The sequence below is a fragment of the Amphibalanus amphitrite genome, unplaced genomic scaffold (assembly GCF_019059575.1).
Source record: "Amphibalanus amphitrite isolate SeventyFive unplaced genomic scaffold, NRLGWU_Aamphi_draft 000456F_arrow, whole genome shotgun sequence".
Taxonomy (NCBI): Eukaryota; Metazoa; Arthropoda; class Thecostraca; order Balanomorpha; family Balanidae; genus Amphibalanus; species Amphibalanus amphitrite.
Genome location: NW_024881950.1, coordinates 310703 through 318109, shown reverse-complemented (window position 1 = coordinate 318109; position 7407 = coordinate 310703).

The window sequence follows — 7407 nt, the reverse complement described above, 5'->3', positions numbered from 1 at the left end:
CGTTTTTCGTAAAAACGCCAAAATTGGCAGTTTCTGCGTTCTAGAGGCTAAACCGTAGATCTTAGGTCATATCTGAGATCAGTACCTATACAGAAAATATATCCAGAATTAAGAAAGAGCGTTAACTCGCGCCGCGCTTTCTCGGGAATATCTAAAAATCGGTGGCTGTTTTTGGTAAACCTTATCCCGGCAGTTGCTGGGGTATTTCGCCACCCACCGTTTGCTGGGGGGGGGGGGGGGGGGCGTTAAACGCCCCCAGCCGATAACTCGAGAACCAATAGGCGCAGCGAAACGCACGAGGCGGCAAACGAAAGAGCGCGACGAGACGCTTCAGATGAGTACTTTAAAGTTGAGTTTTGAGGTCACAGGTCGGGTCAAGGTCAGGTCAAACACCTGAAATCGGCCTTTCAGTAGCATGGACTTCAGGACTTCGCAATGGGCGCCTCTCGTCATAAACTCTGTCAAAATGGTACACAATCCATCGTATAAGGCCTACAAGAGTGTCAGCTCCATGTAGGGGTCAGTCAAGCATAGGTCAGGGTCAAGGTCAGGTCAACCGGGTAGGCACATATCCCCGAAAATCAAAACTGATATTCGCAGCCCGTGACACATGTTTTATGGGTAATTTGGGGCGTAGAACACGATGGTGACATTCATTTTATCATATGTGTACGTGTTTAGCTAAAAAAGTTTAATTTAAGAAATGCATGTATCATAGTCGTGAAGTAGTCACGAGAAATTGTCAAGATTCAGTTCAAGATTTTGGAAAATGCGGAACGATAATCAATAATCGAAGATAGCCATTTGATTGTTCATGGTATTGGCAGTCTAATGGCGTTCACGGCATGTCTGTATGTCTATTCTGTGATTTTATATGATTTTTTGAACATACGCCGTTTTTGGTCGAAAATTCAAAAATCATGACGTCACTAAAACCTCGATATCTCAAAAATGTTCCGACCGATTTTTTTGAAACTTTGTCACAATAAACTTCAATCAATTCCCTACAGGTACCCAAAATTTGGCGCGCCTGCGGCGCGCCGTTTTTATGCTATGGCCCGGCGAAAAAAGTGGGGGCGTTTAACGCCCCCCCCAGCAACTCGCGGGTTATCATACCTCTTTTCTGCACATTTCGTTATTATCTTGACCAAGATCTCTCAAAGTCAGGTAATCACTTATCAGGTCAGTTCAAGTGACCTCACCTAACAATGAGTTCCAATGCTTGCTAAAGCTACACCGAGTGACGGATCGCTTTAAAACTTTAAGCAATTCATAAGGGCGAGAATGCGTAAAACATGTATGTATTTCACATAATTGGGGTTTTGGTGACCTAGTGTCAGGTCAACTTTGTGACCTCTCCATTGTAAGTCAATGGGAGAAAATTGAAAGGCGGCTTTTCGGACGAAAGTCATTCTAAATACTAGGAGACATCGAGTTGCAAGTAAACATGACACACTGAGCCAGAAAATGGCAATGTTCCTGAGGACACTCAGATTACGAAAAACATGTAACAGTTTTTCGCTAATACTTTTGATAGAGGCATGCTAGGCGATGCAAACACCGCAATTGTGTTCAACTCGACGATACGGATCGACTGATATGCAGCACGACCTTTCACGGTCAGGTCATGACCTCGACCAGAGGTCAAATTATAGTTCATTCGATGCGTCACCACGAGAGGAACAATATGCTAGTAAAAGTAACATTGTACAAGATTTGAATCAAAAGCTATGACAGAAAAACCTTTTCCGTAAAAAAAACGTCTGTTTTGGTAGCTTATGCTCCTGAAGGCTAAACCGTTGATCTAAGGTCAAATCTGACACCGTGTTAGCGAAAGAGCGCTAAAAGAGCTATCCAATGCGCTTTTCTACGGCGCTGTTGTTCTGTCCCTTCCTGAGCTATGCGCCGGTTTGTCGAAAATTGTCGAAGTTTGCGGTCAGGTCACTAACCTACGACGTCATAAGTGCACGGTCATAGTGCACGGTCTGCACGGTTCTAAAATGTCGCTGCTTCGCAATGCCCTCATTCCTCAAAGTCAGAGGAGCTTTCACAGGAAGATGAACTTACAGGACCTGTTATCCTTCAGAGACCTCATAGCTTGTAGGTATACCCATTTCATTTCTTCCTTAATTAACTTCACCTTAGGTCAGGTCAGTCGCGTGACCTCGTTATTAGCCGTTTTCACGACGGTCATCTGGTACACATTTGGCGCACATTTTGTGCAGATTAGGTGCAGATTTGGTGAAATTAGGTTCAGTGTATCTCTTAGTAGCTATCAGCTAGGGTCGCGCTAATTGCGTATATGCCTGCTTTGTCATACTATCAGAGAGTGTCATCGATTAAAACACTGAAATAAATTCATAAAATAAAGATATTCGCTGTAAAAGAGATTAGGTGCAGATTTGGTCAAATTAGGTGCATTCGCCGGATAGCCCGTCGTGAAAACGGCTAATAACTCCCGATAAAATTGAACTAGCGAAAACTCGACACCAATGAGCCCACTAATGAACTCGATAACACCTGCAGAGGCCTCGACCATTTTTGTGACCTGGGTGGGTCTGACCTGACCTTGAACCGAGGTCAACACCCTAAGTTGACCTCACCTAAGCAATAAGTAAATCATTCGACGCGCCTGACATAGAGAAGACGATGATGGTGCCAAAATCGCTGCTCTGCGATATTTATTTTTGATAAGTTGTCATCGAAAAACCGATTCCATACCTTTTGGTACTTGACCTGACCTCAGAGGTCACCGGCTAACTCGAGCTTAAAATCGGGTAGGTACCAGTTTTGGCGCCTCGTAACGGCCCACACGCTCTTTTTCTGCAAGGCTCTGTAGCTAAATTGGGGGGCGAAACAGCTAGGGGGGTCGTTCCCAGTCCCTTGGAACTAACCCGCGCCCCACTGGGGTCTGAGTATAACGCGCCTCACGGGGGGGGGCTATTCATAGCCCCCTCCTAACCCCGAAACTACTGACCGATTGTCAAAATTCAAACGGTGTCTGATAGCCCCGGAAAACTGCCAGTTGAAACTTAATTTCATCGATCTCGAGGCCATCGATGCCGTCACAGGTCAGGTCAAAGTAAAAATTAACGATGTTTGGCTTGTTCACATTTTGGGCTCTGGCCGCCGGCTTACAAGTCAAATCAGACTCAATCTTGGTTTACACACTCGTTAATAGATGCTTTAGATACCCTGAGGGTACGAAACTTGTGCTTTGATTTTCAGGTCAGGGTCAGGTCATCACAGGTCACGGAAATCTTATATCATGCATCGGTCACGTGACACATGTTTTATGATCCATTTAGGCCATATATTTCGAATCCGGTGTCACTCGTGTCATTTGAGGCCATTTTTAACTTAACCCGCGCCGGGCCGGGGGGGGTGTTTGAACACCCCCCTTGCGGTTTTTCGCAGATATCTCAAAAACGGCGGCGCGGAGCGCCGCCGTTTTTGGCACACCGGTTCGTGCATCTTTTCCGCACATGTTGTGAAAATTTCAGACCCAGGTCACCTTAGGTCAGGTCACCAGGTCACGCCAAGTGACCTCACCTCAGAAAAAAATAAGAATGCTCGTCATAGCTACACCGACTGAACGATTGCCTTGAAACTTTCAGCGATTGATAAAAGCAACACTATCTATAAAATTGTATATTGTTCATTTTGACAAATGTTTACTTTAATGAAAAACAATATTAAATTCTTATCTGTATTCAATGTAAACGCGTTTCGATTATTTCTTTATCAATACATTGATACAATACAGATAATGAAAAAGACATTGACATTGAATCGTGTGTTTTCATTATCTGTATTGTATCAATGTATTGATAAAGAAATAATCGAAACGCGTTTACATTGAATACAGATAATAATTTAATATTGTTTTTCATTAAAGTAAATATCTATAAAATGTTTATCTCGGAATTTTGATATCGGTGACCTAAGGTCAGGTCAATTTTGCGGCCTCTCCATTATAAGTCAATGGGAGAAAATTGAAAAGCGTCTGTTTTGCACGAACGCTATTCTAGACACTCTCAAACATCGAGATGTAGGTAAAATAGACACACTGAACCAGAAAATGGCAACTGTGACCCCTCGTTATGTCCCCGAGGTCATCTCAGGTCACGAACAGAATCTAACAGTTTTTCTATGATAATTTCTGATAGAGGCGTGCTAGAGCGCTGAAAATGCCTTAGATGTGTTCGGCTCGACGTTGCAGATCGACTGATATGCAACATGACCTTTTCCGGTCAGGTCATGACCTTGACCTGAGGTCAAATTTTCAAGTTGCCCTTTCAAGGTCAAATTATAGTTCATTCGACGCGTCTCGACAAGAGGAACACGATGCTGGCAAAAGTAATCTCATAACTCTTTTGAATCAAAAGTTATTGCCGAAAAAACGTTTTTCGTAAAAACGGCTATTTTTGGAGTTTTTGCCCTCTGGAGGCTAAACCGTTGACCTGAGGTCAAATCTGGAACATTAATCAGAAAGGTCTGTAAAAGGGCTATCGAATGCGCTTTTTTGCGGCGCTGTAGCTCTATCGGTTCCCGAGATAGCCGTTGGCAGTTTCCAAAATGTTGAAATAGTCAACTTTTTATCTTTGGTGACCTCTGGTGACCTGACCTTTGACCTGACCCAAAAAATGACCGAAGTCTTTCCGTCCTTATTTTTGACGTTCTTTCGACTGCCGCTTACCGCGTGTCGCTACGTGGCCCAGGAGCCGAGTTAGAAGGGGGGGGGGGGTGTTCAAACACCCCCCCGCGGCCCGGCGCGGAATCTCAGAGCACCGGCCCGGCGCGGGTTAATATAGCTAAGGTCAGGTCACTTTCAGGTCAAAAAGGTTAAATTTTAAAGTTAACATTTCTCAACCAGAAAGATGTATATCGAATTAGATGCAGTTGGAGCTCAGGAACACGATGGTTCTATTCATATTGCTGTGCGATCTCAAATACCTACCTACGTACTGTAAAATTGATTTGAAAAATTTATGATAGGATCCTTTTTATTACCTATATTACGTTTTGGCCACCCCCGCATGGGACGCGGGCTAATAGGTCCGGCGAGGGTTAAACGTTTATTAATTGACGTGGATAAGTATGATGAACATATCGGTACCAAAATCGAGGTATTTCGACCATAGTTTTGCAAAGTTATTTAGTCAAAACCGGACTCTAGTTACCTTAGGTTCTTTGACCTGATTTCATAGGCTATTGAAGACGGTTGAGCCGAGATAATAAAATCGGGTAGGATATACCAGTCGCTACGCCTTATAACGGCGCTCACGATCGTTTTTTTTTTTCTGGCCTCTAGCCCGCGCCCTGGTGGGGTCTGTTTATAACGCGACCTGGTGGGGGGGGGGGCTATTTTTTGCCCCCCTTCTATCTCCGAAACTACTGGACGGATCCGCAAAATTCAAACGGGGTTCGAAAGGCCTGTCAAATTTGTCGAAGGAAAGCAAATTTCATTGACCTCGGGGTCACCGATGACGTCACAGGTCAGGTCAAAGATGAAATGTTTCACCGTTCACGGGTCTACTAGGGAATGCGCTACAACACCGAGGAAAACGCATTTTGTCGAGAATCAGCGATAGGGCGTCAGTTGCCTAGTAGATATGTTGCTATTAGAGGTCACTGACAATACCAGGTCAGGTCACAGGTCAGGTCACCAAGGGTCACAGGTCAGGTCACATGAACCCAACTTTACTTAGGTTGTGTGATGCATGTTTTATGGCCAATTTTTCATTTTCAACTCAATGGTGTTGGTTATAAGACTATCAGGTACGGCTTAGGTTACTTTCTGGTGAAGGTCAGGTCAACATCAGGTCAAGGTCAGGCCAAAAAAGGTCAAATTTTAAAGTTGATAGTTTTGCATAAAATGAGTATTGATTCGATGCAGCTCGTCACGGGGAGTCTAATGGTGGTCTTTGTTTTGCGCTACGGGGTCTAGAATTGCTAAAAATTGAGTTTGAAAATTTGACGTCATCAATTTTGAACAGTTTTTTTCGCTATAACTTCTAAAAAAAGAGGTATCAATCTAAAATTTGGTATGCGGATGGAAGGTGGTAAGGACTATCACATATACTCCGGTTTTGCGAAATTCAAAAACTTTTGGGATTTTTCGACTATTATATCACAAAAATCTATTTTTTGATTTTGGGGGTAAAAATCAAAAACATTCAGAAATCCGAGATAGCAATTTTGTAGCCCTGTCAATTCTACAGCTTTTATGTTCTTATCATTTTTCTGTATTTGCAAAGCTATAGGCCTGACAGCTCTTCCTGCGAAACCCTTTTTTGGGTCGAAAACGGCAGAGCATGACGTCACTCTGACGTCATTTCCGGCCAACCTATCATAGCTTTTGGAAAAAAATTGGTCACAATGTGTAGAATTGATGTCCGGGAGGGTACTGAAAGTTTGATGACGATCGGCGCAGCGGTTCTGGAGATATATCGAAAAGTCTGGAGAGGGGGGGGGGCAAAAAATAGCCCCCCCCCCACCAGGTCGCGGGCTAGAATAATCAGGGTCGAAATGAAATGGCTCGGGTACGGGCCGCTAGGCTTCCTGCGGCCGGCACATATGTGGAAGACCGATAAGTCCGGCGAGGGTCACACTCACGACAATCGGTAACCTTACAGGTAAGGTTAGTAACCAAATAATCGAGTTTTGCTTTTGACGAATAGTTCCGCAAGACATGATCGAAGTCGGTAATACCTAACGCTACGGCGAGAATCATCGTTCCTCGGTGAACAATGAATATAACTAATTTTCCCGTGCCCACGTCATGGGCCTTCGTAAGACCAAGGACGAGCGAGTGAGTGATAATTGCTCATCATTTCGGGATGTATTCGGTCAGGCGTTACGAATTCGACTAAATGGCTGTTTACGCGTGAAACGCATTCCTGGATGATGTGTGATGAATCACGACGGTCTATGCTGGGAAGTAGGTACGTACCTTGGATATGAAAGCGCTGTGACGTGACTGAAATAATTACAAAGTAAACGAAAATGAGTCGGGTCAAGTGCCAAAAAGTAGATTTTGACTCAACGGCCAGGTAGTCAAAATAGCATCTTTCTCTTGTTCCCAGCAATCCACCACCCTTTGCCCACCGCCCAGGTCTACCGTCCAGTGCGCACCGCGCACCATCCAGTCCACAATCCACCGTTCACAGTCCATCGCCCACCATGATACCATCCACCGTCTACTAGCCGTCCTCCGTCCACCGTCCATCGCCCACATTCCAATCTACCAACCACCGTCCACCGTCCATCGCCCACATTCCAATCTACCAACCACCGTCCACCGCCCACATTCCAACCTACCAACCACCGTCCACCGTCCATCGCCCACATTCCAATCTACCAACTACCGTCCACCGTCCACCGTCCAATCCACCAACCACTGTC